Below are 14,116 nucleotides of genomic sequence, written 5' to 3' on the forward strand. Positions count from 1 at the left end.
ATAGGCTTAGCATACAGTGGTGAATTATACGTTGTAGTAAATACACTTGATGAGACATTCATAGCCCATTTTTCACATATTTTGTGGAACTCTGACACCTTCTTGTTTCATGTTATTTTGTATAATGGAACTTTTTTTTTATCAACCATGTCTATCCACATATCCTGTTTTCATTTTTTAAAGCCGACTATTTGACTTGTTTGATCATAGACTGCTTACTAAAACATTATGGAAAGCCTTGACAATCAGTAACATTTGCACTTTTGGTCACCCTACCTGCTACTCACAAGTCTATGAAATGCCCTGCCGTAGTGACCATGTTCTCATATATTCAGCAGAGCAAATAAACATTCCAGGGCATACAACAGATAATCCATCTCCCATACTAAAGCTTCAGCTGAAACACTACTTTAAATGGGGCATGAAATCAATTGAAAATCTGAGGAGCCGCTGACTGCTTGGCCGCCCAGGTCTCCCCCATCTGTGCTCTTCTTGGCAGCAAAGCTCTAACCTGTCCCGACGGCGCACGTCCTCCAATGTCCAGTGGCTTTTCTCAATGCCGAAGATTCTCTTCCTGGTCATGCGACAAAAGCTGTAGTTCAAACACCAGAGGACTGGCAGCATAAATGCTGGACGTCTAGTGTTTAAACTTCAGCTTATGTCACAGCTTATGAAAGGTGGAGGAGGGACCCTTTATATCATGAATTAGCTCTTCTCTTTTGTTTTATCTCTTTTATCTGTTCTTATCTGGTTTCAACTTATCCATGAAACCTTTTACGCATCCCCCAAAACAGTATTAAGAATAAATAAATAAATAAATGTTAATCATAAACAGCTTATTTTGAGGTTTTTGGGGGGTTTTTTTGCCTGGAAAGTGCTGAAGAGATAATTCATAGTTAAGTTGGAAACAGGGGCGTAGCAATAGGGGTTGCAGAGGTAGCGACCGCATCGGAGCCCCGAGGGGCCCACCCTCAAGCACAATATTAGCTCTCTATTGGCCCTGTGCTGGTAATAATCACTCGTACAGATGCTTTGTATAGTAGTAATCATTAACAAATTGTTTTCCATCCTTTACTTGCACCTCTGACACCGTGAAAATCCTTGGCAGGTTTTGGTGCGCCGTATCAATTGTTATGTATAGAGTGCTTGGGGGGGCCCATGTAAAACTTGCACCGGGGCCCATAGCTTCTTTGCTACGCCACTGGTTGGAAAATACCATAAAGTAATTCAAGAGGTAAGCTTTGTTAATCAAACCCATAGAGTTTTCAAGATTCTCTTAACGGCAGGAAGTGGGAGAGAACGTTGCTCATGCTGGGACCTGCCATTCCTCAACAATGCACACTTGTATCAATTTCAAAACAACCCCCAAAATAAAAAAGGCTTAATGGTTTTAATTAAAAGGCTTCTATTGGTTCTGCTCTCGGCATTAGTCTCATTCACACTGAAGCATAGTCAAAGTCTCCCTTTCAATCTTACATACGCTACAGTATGTGGAGAATAAAAACCTTGTTCTTGCTGTGAAGAGGCAGTTCCACACTTGAATACTTGAGTCTTACATTGAACTTACAGTGCTGCCAGCCTTTCAGTACCACTGTCAATATCTATCAATCTAGTCAGAGACAGCCTGTGACGGAGCAAGACCAAGTTGCGCCTGGGGCAAGGTCAGGTCTCAGACAGGACTGCATGGGAGTGAGTAGTGAGTGAGACACACAGGACTGCATGTGAGTGAGAGAGAGAGAGACAGGACTGCATGTGAGTGAGAGAGAGAAAGAGAGAGGAGTGCATGTGAGTAAGTGTGTGAGAGAGAGAGACAGACAGACACAGGACTGCATGGGAGTGAGTGAGTAAGACACAGAACTGCATGTGAGTGAGAGAGAGAGAGAGAGAGAGAGAGAGAGAGAGAGAGAGAGAGAGAGAGTGTGTGTGTGTGTGTGTGTGTGCATGTGTGCGTGTGTGTGTGATTCAAATATTGGTACCAATACATCTCTTTAGCTTCCCAGCTCCTCTGCCTTTGCCAAACTGCAAACTTTATCAGCTGTCTAAATATGCGGACACACTTTTCTAGCCTTTCAAGTCTGGAAAGATATGGGAGATAGAGTATTAAAACATAAAGATAAATGTGAAGTACTCACTTTGCATCTATTTGAAAAAGCTACAAGGAAATTTGGGTGTGAGCACTGCCAATAGTACGGTAGTATCGGTAATATTACTGCTATTCTACTAATGGCTATTCCAGCAATATTCTGGATAGTATAATATCTGAAATTTTACTGATATTCTGTTATCACCTTACCTTAATCTATTCGTACACTTACCTTTCCTACATCTATGCCTAATGCTGGGGATACACGGTACGTTTCTGTACCGTGTATCGACCAGCTGATCCGGCCAGCTGATAATATTCAGCTGGCCTGATCAAGCCACTCGACTTACGCCCGCTCGATCCCCGGCGGACAATGGCAGGGAATCGAGCGCTGATAAGGAAGCGCCGGCGGGGACGCGGCTGGGGTCGACCCGGCGGCTAATCGGCCGCTGGATCGACCCGTGTATTCCCAGCATTAGGCCCGGTTCCCACTTGCCAGCGGTAGCGAGCAGTGTAGTTGTCCGATGTGTTCCGTCTGGAGCCCAGGGCAGATGTTACCCCATAGGTTATATGGAGAACGCATCTGATCTTACAGGTTTATCACAGACTGCACAGAAGTGTGGTCTGTGGTCCACTTACTGCAACGGGTCCTGCGGATCCGTTGCAGAGTGACAAGTGTGAATGGCTCCTATATATACAATAGGAGCTGTTCACTGTCAGTTTTGTAATGAGCAGAGAATTGACAAAAAAAATGTCTGTTTTCAGCTTAAGTGGGACACAGCCTTACACTAACCTACATACTTCCACCCAACACTAACCTCCTACTATCTATGCCTAACACTAACCAACTACCATTTATGCCTAACACTAACCTCCCCCCTGCCTATGTATAACACTAACCTCCCACCATCTATGCCTAACACTAACCTCCCCCTGCCTATGCCTTACACTAACCTACCACTGTGTATGCCTAAAACTAACCTCCTACCATCTATGCCTAAAATGAACCTCCCACCATCTATGCCTAACACTAACCTTCCCCTGCCTATGCCTTACACTAACCTACCACTGTCTATGCCTAAAACTAACCTCCTACCATCTATGCCTAACATTAACCTACCACTGTCTATGCCTAGAACTAACCTCCTACCATCTATGACTAACACTAACCTCCCACCATCTACGCCGAACACTAACCTCCCCCCTGTCTATGCCTAACACTAACCTGTTATCATCTATGCCCAACACTACCCCCCCCCCCCACCTATGCCTAACACTAACCTGTCACCATCTATGCCCAACACTAACCTCCCCCCTGCCTATGCCTAACACTAACCTTCCACTGACTAAGCCTAACACTAACCTCCTACCATCTATGCCTAACACTAACCTGCTACCATCTATGCATAACGCTAACCTCCCACCATCTATGCCTATCACTAACATTTTACCATCTATGCCTAACACTAACCTCCCACTGTCTGCCTAACACTAACTTAATTTTTCCACCGTCTCTGTCCACCTCTCTGCCAGAAGTTACAATAAATGTTAACCACTTAAGGACTGCAGTTATAAAACCCCTTAAGGACCAGAGCCTTTTTTTCCATTCAGACCACTGCAGCTTTAACGGTTTATTGCTCAGTCATACAACCTACCACCTAAATGAATTTTACCTTCTTTTCTTGTCACTAATACAGCTTTCTTTTGGTGCTATTTGATTGCTGCTGCAATTTTTAGTTTTTATTATATTCATCAAAAAAGACATGAATTTTGTCAAAAAAAAAGGATTTTTTTTAACTTTCTGTGACAAAATTTGTCAAATAAAGTAAAATTTCTGTATACATTTTTGTCCAATTTATTGTGCTACATGTCTTTGATAAAAAAAAAAAAAAACATTCAGTGTATATTTATTGGTTTAGGTAAAAGTTTACAAACTATGGTGCAAAAAGTGAATTTTCCCATTTTGAAGCATCTCCGACTTTTCTGAACACCTGTCATGTTTCATGAGGTGCTAAAATTCCAGGATAGTATAAATACCTCCCAAATGACCCCATTTCGGAAAGAAGACATCCCAAAGTATTCACTGAGAGGCATGGTGAGTTCATAGAAGATTTTATTTTCTGTCACAAGTTAGCGGAAAATGACACTTTGAGACAAAAAAAAAAAAAAAGTTTCTATTTCTGCTAACTTGTGACAAAAAAAAAATGAAATCTGCCACGGACTCACCATGCCCCTCTCTGAATACCTTGAAGTGTCTACTTTCCAAAATGGGATCATTTGTGGGGTGTGTTTACTGTCCTGGCATTTTAAGGGGTGCTAAATTGTAAGCACCACTGTAAAGCCTAAAGGTGCTCATTGGAGCTTTACAGTGTTAGCGGAAACTGATTTTTTTTTTCACAAAGTGTCATTTTCCACTAACTTGTGACAAAAAAATAAAAACTTCTATGAACTCACCATAATACCTTGGGGTGTCTTCTTTCTAAAATGGGGTCACTTGTGGGGTTCCTACACTGCCCTGGCATTTTAGGGGCCCTAAACCGTGAGGAGTAGTCTGGAAAGCAAATGTCTCAAAATGACCTGTGAATAGGACGTTGGGCCCCTTAGCGCACCTAGACTGCAAAAATGCAAAAAAGTTCAACACAGTAGTATAATGTGTTTTGGGGTGTATTTTTACACATACCCATGCTGGGTGGGAGAAATATCTCTGTAAATGGACAATTGTGTGTAAAAAAATCAAAAAATTGTCATTTACAGAGATATTTCTCCCACCCAGCATGGGTATGTGTAAAAATACACCCCAAAACACATTATACTACCTCTCCTGAGTAGGGCAATACCACATGTGTGACACTTTTTTTTGCAGCCTAGGTGCGCTAAGGGGCCCAACGTCCTATTCACAGGTCATTTTGAGGCATTTGCTTTCCAGACTACTCCTCACGGTTTAGGGCCCCTAAAATGCCAGGGCAGTGTAGGAACCCCACAAGTGACCCCATTTTAGAAAGAAGACACCCCAAGGTATTCTGTTAGTAGTATGGTGAGTTCATAGAAGTTTTTATTTTTTTGCCACAAGTTAGTGGAAAATGACACTTTGTGAAAAAAAAAAAAATTTCCGCTAACTTGTGACAAAAAATAAAATCTTCTATAAACTCACCATACTACTAACGGAATACCTTGGGGTGTCTTCTTTCTAAAATGGGGTCACTTGTGGGGTTTCCTATACTGCCCTGGCATTTTAGGGGCCCAAAACCGTGAGGAGTAGTCTGGAAACCAAATGCCTCAAAATTACTGTTCAGGGGTATAAGCATCTGCAAATTTTGATGACAGGTGGTCTATGAGGGGGCAAATTTTGTGGAACCGGTCATAAGCAGGGTGGCCTCTTAGATGACAGGTTGTATTGGGCCTGATCTGATGGATAGGAGTGCTAGGGGGGTGACAGGAGGTGATTGATGGGTGTCTCAGGGGGTGATTAGAGGGGAAAATAAATGCAATCAATGCACTGGGGAGGTGATCGGAAGGGGGTCTGAGGGGGATCTGAGGGTTTGGCCAAATGATCATGAGCCCACACGGGGCAAATTAGGGTCTGATCTGATGAGTAGGTGTACTAGGGTGTGACAGGTGGTGATTGATGGGTGTCTCAAGGTGTGATTAGAGGGGAGAATAGATGCAAGCAATGCACTGGCGAGGTGATCAGGGCTGGGGTCTGAGGGCATTCTGAGGGTGTGGGCGGGTGATTGGGTGCCCGCAAGGGGCAGATTAGGGTCTGATCTGATGGGTAACAGTGACAGGTGGTGATAGGGGGTGATTGATGGGTAATTAGTGGGTGTTTAGAGGAGAGAACAGATGTTATCAATGCACTTTGGAGGTGATCTGACGACAGGTTTGCGTTGATCTGATGGTGTGGGTGGGTGATCAGATTGCCCGCAAGGGGCTGGTTAGTAGCTGATTAATGGGTGGCAGTGACATAGGGTAATTGACAGGTGATCAGTGGGTTATTACAGGGAAGAACAGATGTAAATAATGCACTGGAAAATTGATAAAAGGGGAGGGGGGGGGGGGTCTGAGGGCAATCTGAGCATGTGGGCGGGTGATTGGGTGCCTGCAAGGGGCAGATTAGGGTCTGATCTGATGGGTAACAGTGACAGGTGGTGATAGGGGGTGATTGATGGGTAATTAGTGGGTGTTTAGAGGAGAGAACAGATGTAAACAATGCACTTGGGAGGTGATCTGACGGCGGGTTTGCGGGCGATCTGATGGTGTGGGTGGGTGATCAGATTGCCCGCAAGGGGCAGGTTAGGGGCTGATTGATGGGTGGCAGTGACAGTTGGTAATTGATGGGTGATTGACAGGTGATCAGTGGGTTATTACAGGGAAGAACAGATGTAAATAATGCACTGGCGAATTGATAAGGGGGGGGGGGTCTGAGGGCAATCTAAGCGTGTGGGCGGTGGATTGGGTGCCCGCAAGGGGGAGATTAGGGTCTAATCTGATGGGTAACAGTGACAGGTGGCGATAGGGGGTGATTGATGGGTAATTAGTGGGTGTTTAGAGGAGAGAACAGATGTAAACAATGCACTTGGGAGGTGATCTGACGGCAGGTTTGCGGGCGATCTGATGGTGTGGGTGGGTGATCAGATTGCCCGCAAGGGGCAGGTTAGGGGCTGATTGATGGGTGGCAGTGACAGGGGGTGATTGACAGGTGATTGGTGGGTTATTACAGGGGGAATAGATGCATACAGTAAACGGGGGGGGGGGGGTCTGGGGAGAATCTGAGGGTTGGAGGGGTGATCAGGAGTCCCCAGGGGGCAGTTAGGACCTAAACAAAAAAAAATAGCGTTGACAGATAGTGACAGGGAGTGATTGATGGGTGATTAGGGGAGTGATTGGGTGTAAACAGTGGTCTGGGTAGGGGGGGTCTGAGGGGTGCTGTGGGCGTTCAGAGGGAAGGGGGGGGCAGGATCAGTGTGTTTGGTGCAGACTAGGGTGGCTGCAGCCTGCCCTGGTGGTCCCTCGGACACTGGGACCACCAGGGCAGGAGGCAGCCTGTATAATACACTTTGTATACATTACAAAGTGTATTATACACTTTGTATGCGGCGATCGTGGGGTTAACAACCCGACGGCGCTTCCGAACGGCCGGCGGGTTGTCGTCACGGGTGGGCGGAGCATATTGCTGGCGGATGCACGCGCATCACTGCGCGCGCTCCCCGGCCTGGAAGAGACCCAGGACCCGACGCCAATGTGCGTTACGTGGTCCTGGGCATGCCACTTTGCCGCCACCAATATACAGTGGGTGGTCGGCAAGTGGTTAATAACACTCCCATAACTTCAGTTCCCAAAGCACAGTGCTTTTGGGTAATATTTGACTCATCTCTCTCTATTATTCCTCATGTTCACTCCATAACCAGCTCCTGCCATCTCCAACTCAAAAACATATCTCGCATCCGACCTTTTCTCACTCAAGACACAACTAAAATGTTAACACATGCTCTTATAATATATCGTCTGGACTACTGCAACATATTAATTGGTGGACTACCTTCTAACAGACTGGCCCCGCTCCAGTCAGTACTAAACTCAGCTGCTTTTCTCATTCATCTTTCTTCTCGATCTTCCTCTGCTGCACCTGTATGTCAAGCCCTTCACTGGCTGCCAATTAAGCAGAGGATCCAGCTCAAACTCCTAACCCTAACCTACAAAGCTCTCCACAATCTCTCTCCCTGGTACATATCCGCACTAATTTCCAGATACAAACCCAATCGTAATCTCAGATCTGCACATGATCTTCTGTTGTCCTCCTCTAGAATTACCTCCTCACATTCATGTTTTCAAGATTTTGCACACGCTTCACCCCTCCTCTGGAATGCCCTCCCACAACACATCCGTCACTCGCCAACCTTTGTTACCTTTAAACGCTCTCTAAAAACTCATTTGTTTTGACAAGCATATGCGCTACCATAGGCCACTTCCCTTTGTCCTAAGACCAAATTGCACTCTTACTAGGTATCCTAAAACACACTTCCTCCATATGTTTGTTGTATACTACCCCTCCTGTTTCCCTTTAGATTGTAAGCTCGCAAGGGCAGAGCTTTCTGCCCCTTTTGTGTCTTGGAAACCATTATACATTTTATTTATCATGTTACTTTTATCACTGTCATTACCAATTCTGTATTTTGTATCATTTTTGTATTTTGTCACTAATTATGTATCTTGTATACTGGTGTACACCATTGTCTGTATTATTATGTACCCCATGTTTGTTTCTTACTTTGTACAGCGCCTCGGAATAAGTTGGTGCTTTATAAATCAATAATAATAATGACCTCCCACCATCTATGCCTAACACTAACCTCCCACCATCTATGCCTAACACTAACCTCCCACTATCTATGCCTAACACTAACCTCCCACCATCTATGCCTAACACTAACCTCCCACTATCTATGCCTAACACTAACCTCCCACCATCTATGCCTAACACTAACCTCCCACTATCTATGCCTAACACTAACCTCCCACTATCTATGCCTAATGCTAACTTCCCACTATCTATGCCTAACACTAACCTCCCATTATCTATGACTAACACTAATCTGCCTGAAACTGCTAAACTGTTGTGGCTAATAATACACTGTAACAGAATATATAACTTTTGTAGTATATAACTGTTAAATTGTATATAGTTGCACCCACATTTTACAAGCTGCATCTACGATATTCTGTAATCGGTAACTTTACATTGAATGTATAGCTGTGCCCAATTTTCCTTGTGGTGCAATTAAATTATTTGTTCACTTCCTGTAAATGTATCAGTTGGTCCCCATATCTTAGCAATGACTTCATTGCTTTAAAAATTAAGAATGCAGCAAAGTGAAGCTAAAATCTCTCTTGTAACTGTTAATGCCAGTATGTATGGAAGAAGCGATAGCCCCTTTTGTTTATCAGGAAATTACATATTACAGTTAGTCCCCGGTTAACAAACAAGATAGGGACAGTAGATTCGTTCTTAATCTGAATCGGTTCTTAAGTCAAAACATTGTGCCATCTCTGCCCACTGTACCTCCCCTGTGCCTCCAGTGTCCCCCTCTGTGTCACCTCTGCCCTCTGCACCTGCTTATACAAGTTTAAAAGCCATTTTTTTCTTTAAATGTTTTAACCTATTTTGGTTTCTGGACGTAGAAACTACGTCCAGGAACCATGCGCGCTACCGCGCGCTCCCGGCCCGCGGTTCGTTAGCCAGGCAATCAGTGAATCGGGCTAAGGTGCCCAATCACTGATTCCTCTCCCCCGCTGAAAAAGCGACAGCTTCTCTCGGAAGCTTCGCTTTTTCTGGCTGTAACGTACCCCATGCGTCGCTCTAAGCGTGTGTTACGCTTAGAGTGACGTCATGTAAACAAACTCATGGCCGCCATCTTGTGGCCAAAAAGTAAAACTACAACTAAAAGTAAAAAAAAATAAAATTCAAACACACATTTACATTATAAATCACTTGTTTACATCCCACCCTCCCAAAACTACCCAAATAAAATGTTTAATATAGAAAAAAACAACATTACAATAAAAAAAAACAAAAAAACATGTAAATATTTACCTAAGTGTCTAAACTTTTTAAATATCAATGTAAAGATGAGATACTTCTATATTTTTTTATTTTAAACTTGTAAATAGTGATAGATGCAAAACGGAAAAAAAATGCACCTTTATTTCCAAATAAAATATTGTCGCCATACATTGTGATAGGGAAATAATTTTAACGCTGTAATAACCGGGACATATGGGCAAATACAATACGTGAGTTTTAATTATGGAGGCATATATTATTTTAAAACTATAATGGCTGAAAACTGAGAAATAATGATTTTTTTCCGTTTTTTTCTTATTCTTCCTGTTAAAATACATTTACAGTAAAGTGTCTCTTAGCAAAATGTACCCCCCAAAGAAAGCCTAATTGGTGGCGGAAAAAACAAGATATAGATCAGTTCGTTGTGATAAGTAGTGATAAAGTTATAGGCTAATGAATGGGAGGTGAACATTTCTCAAGTGAAAACGACGGAACGCGAATGGGTTAAAATCGATTTTCTCAAAAACGAAAAGTCCAATTTGAAAAATGTTTTGGCTTGTTCCCATGGAAACACAGAATCCATGTCGTTCATATTGGCGGGTCGTTCATAAGTCAGGCGTTCGTAAGTCAGGGACTACCTGTACTAAGATAAGAACTTAGGGTTCTAGTACGTATGTGAAATATGAATTCTCTGCTACCTCATTACAATCTAAAGGCCAGATTTCTAGTAAACTCCTGAGGTAAGCCACATTGTTCTTACTTTAGACACCTGAATAAATAAGGCCCATTCACAGCTGATTAAAAAGTGAATCCCTGCATGTTTCTTATTCAGCTGCCATCCTGAATCTTTACAATAATCAACTTGATAAATGACTAAAACCCTATTACTATCTCGTCTGTATTTTTTACAAAGAACATGCAGTGCGAGTCTATATAGGTTATAATCATAGGTCAATATGTTCGATTCTTGTATGAAGAAAATAAACAGATGTCACACTAAATTCAGGAACTGGACTGGGGACAGATGTAAGACAGATGTGTGTAGGAGTCAAAAAGAATAACAAACGGCTACATTTTTAGCATGACTAAGCTTGAATACAAGAACTGACCATAGAAAAGGGCAGGACTTACAGCCATTATCATTTGCGCAAAAATCTTGTCTATGCGTGTCAATGCTGAGGTTGTAAACATTATTATATGGGTATCTGGAGTTATAACACAATACAGCTGTGTCTGCTCGAAACCACAGAAAGATCTGATTTCCTTTACTTAGCATATTAGCATGTGCTGAATTCCATTTTAGCTGACAATGTTCAGAATCCATTTCAGCGGACTAAGAGCCATATGCAAAGTTTTATCTCTAAAGTTTTCTCCTAGGAGATATTTTTTTATGTTCTGTTTTAAAAACTTTCCAGCACTCTGCAATTGAAAAAGTACTAAAAGGAAGGTGTCACAGAGCCCCTGGTGGCCAGACCGCAAATTGCCTTCCAATCAGTTTCAGCACACAGACCATGCAAGCTGTGGTCGCGATCAGTGGGCAGAAACCGACAGAATTTGGGCAACAGCCCGACCAGAAGGGAGCCTGTGAGGTACGGTAATTACAACTTACACACTATTTCAGGGTATAACTGCCACCACTTTTTGCTTTCCTGGGCCAGAAGCACCCACTGACTAGCTATTTCTAGACCTGCAAATAAAACGGTTAAACACACTCTATTCTGTCTAGCTAGCAACGAAAGTAGCGTCTCCTCAGAAGTCTGGGTTCAGTTTCTGTGTATAGCTGAATAATAGGGTAGCTGAATAAACAAAGGACGTTTGAACGTCGTTTATTAAATATGCATTATGAATAATTAATATATACAGAAAATTATTAAAATCAACAATTATTGAAACATGAGATAACACAGTATGAAAATAAAAGGGAGAAAGACGGATACTTAAAGTTCATGGAGAGATGTCCTTTTGTGGGAGAATCAGAAAGTTCTTGATTTCAATTTCAGCAAAGTTCTTTTGTTTCAGATCAGAGCAAAGTCCAAACAAGATGGCCGCTAGCCACGTGTCCTCTGGCTGGCAGCAGACAGGCTCTCATACAGATGGAATTTGGAGGACTGAAGTCCGCCTGCTGGTACTGTGCTTTTAATCAAGCTGGCTCGGGGGTGTGGCAATGCCCGCCCTCTCTGAATTACCAACCAATGACAGTTCATTCTCTCTGAGAGAGATTTGAGGTTTAAACTTATAAAATGCCGTAACTCATGGATGATACATGTCATATTTAGGTGGATAGCAGATTCCTAATTGTCAGAAAATACCGATTAATATGACATCAGACATGACTAAGGCAGCGGGTCAGGTTCCTGAGAAGATTCATACCGCAATAACTGGACGAGATATTGCCATGAATGTTATATCAGCGCATTGGGCAGACTTTAACGAATCAGACTATTTGAATTTTATAGCTGTGCAATATATGGTCTCCATATAATAGGTAAGAAACCATACCCCACATGCATTCATATCTGTCCTTGTCGGTGCCGCCCCGGCTGGTTTTCTCATGGCCCCCCTAGGAAGCCAGCTTCCTGGCTCTTTTCATGGAGCCATTTGGCTGTGGGGGGAATGAGCTGGTCCCTGTAGGGAATCTGGCCACATGCGACATTCCTGAGGGGTGAGGGGAATGCTTTTCTTACAGGGGGACAGATCTCTGGTTTAAAAAAACCCCACAAAGAAGTAATTTTCGGATCGCTTGCATGACTGGCAAATCTGACCAAGAAGTCGAAAAAATCGATCCTCCCGGCTGTTACAGGTAGTCTCTCAGGTAAGACCAAACCTCCCATCTGTTCCTAGTCAGAGGGAGATTACACATCACATCTCGGTTTAACGATTTGTGTCGCAAACCGACCGCAATTGCGTTTTGGCCGACTGGGCGTCGCTTGGCGTCACAGAAGGTGAAAAAGTACTGTCCAAAGCATTTTGAGTATTTTCTTGCTTGCTGGTGGTTTAAAATCCATTACTAAGGTGTGAAAATTTCACCAAGGAGAAAACTTAGGAGAAAAAGAGAATTATGGACATAAGGCTTCTTTTCCACTAGGTAGCACGATCACACTGTGGACAACGTGTCCATGATTGACAGTGGGACCCCAGGTGAGTAACCCTGATTTTTTTTTCCTGATGTTTCCTTTAAGATGTGAAGAATAAAATACTTTGGAGTTTACAAATTGGTCTGCTATCAGACTCTGGACTTTGCTGTTACGAATTGGATGTGGCTTGACACCCAGGTTATGCACCCACCTTTTGACGTTTGGCAAGGTGTGCCACTCCAGACCTACTACTTTCCCAATTTTTTGAACGGATCACAGCAAGTGGAAAAGCACCCTAAGGCCTTGTGTCCTCCTGTATGGTTTGGGCCACATTTTCGGCACTGTGCGGTCTGCAGGGTCTTAAAAGAGTGCAGTAGCCATTCTTTTCACAGTGGAATCGCAACACATGGTTGCCTCCATTTCTGCATATTTGCGATCCCATTCATAACAAATCAATAAGATCGCATCCACATAGGGGAGAATCACAGAGCAATGCAGGAGAAAGTAAATAACATATGAGCTATTTTGCAGTGCTGTTGTCCTGTCCTGCAGCAGAAGAGCCTGGGGCAGGATGATCGCACAGCCCCATTCCCCTGTGCATATTACTCTGCGACAGAATGTGCAGAAAAGGGTAATATGTGTAGCACCGCCGCCCCCCACTCAGTGACTTACTCCCTGCTGAGTTCTTTCCTTCAGGACAGGAAGTATATCACTGACGTTTTGCCACTCTGCACCTGTGCACCATTACCGCGTTCGGGCATTTACAGTTACTGTGTCACCATAGACTTGCATTGCAAGGCACAGATCATATGACAACACACTGCAGAGTTGGCAGTGGCCTTACCGCATCGCCATAGTGTGTAAGTCTCCACATAGACTTACATTGACCTTGCAACGGGCTGGGGGTGGGGAAGAGTACCGGTTAATGAAAGGTATCTGCAATGATGTCACTGCAAGTTATGCTTTATATTTTACTTGATAATGCATAATTTAAAGAAGACTTATAGTTCGCCATGTAGTGAAAATACTTTAATATGTTGCTACGATAAATCTAAATTAACCTATTTAATTGAAGTCACAAACTTCAAGTCAGTGGTTTTGAATTGGTACACTCGGCTAAACATGATTTGAACAAAGAGGAGTATAGTATCTATGTCAGCACACAATAAAGACAGATGCAGCCTGTAAAACAAGACACCTGCATCATACATATTACATAGGAGTCTCTGCCAGGTGGTCTGATAACATTGCTCAGTTTCTGACCTCTTCTGAGCCTGAATCAGATGACCCAGTACTAGCTGTCTGCAAATACCTGTGGCAGTAACAGCTTCTTATTCCCAGAGTTGATATTAGTGTAATGTCAGACTGCTATCTTTCAGGCAAAGGATAGATTCTCACACA

General features: G+C 43.2%; 1 protein-coding gene across 1 annotated transcript in view; it reads right to left on the minus strand.

The window, feature by feature from the left end:
• Window positions 1-14,116, minus strand: part of RNF150 (ring finger protein 150) — a 257,044-nt gene that overhangs the window by 1,165 nt on the left and 241,763 nt on the right. The window lies entirely within an intron of this gene.

The sequence above is a fragment of the Hyperolius riggenbachi genome, chromosome 1 (assembly GCF_040937935.1).
Source record: "Hyperolius riggenbachi isolate aHypRig1 chromosome 1, aHypRig1.pri, whole genome shotgun sequence".
NCBI lineage: Eukaryota > Metazoa > Chordata > Amphibia > Anura > Hyperoliidae > Hyperolius > Hyperolius riggenbachi.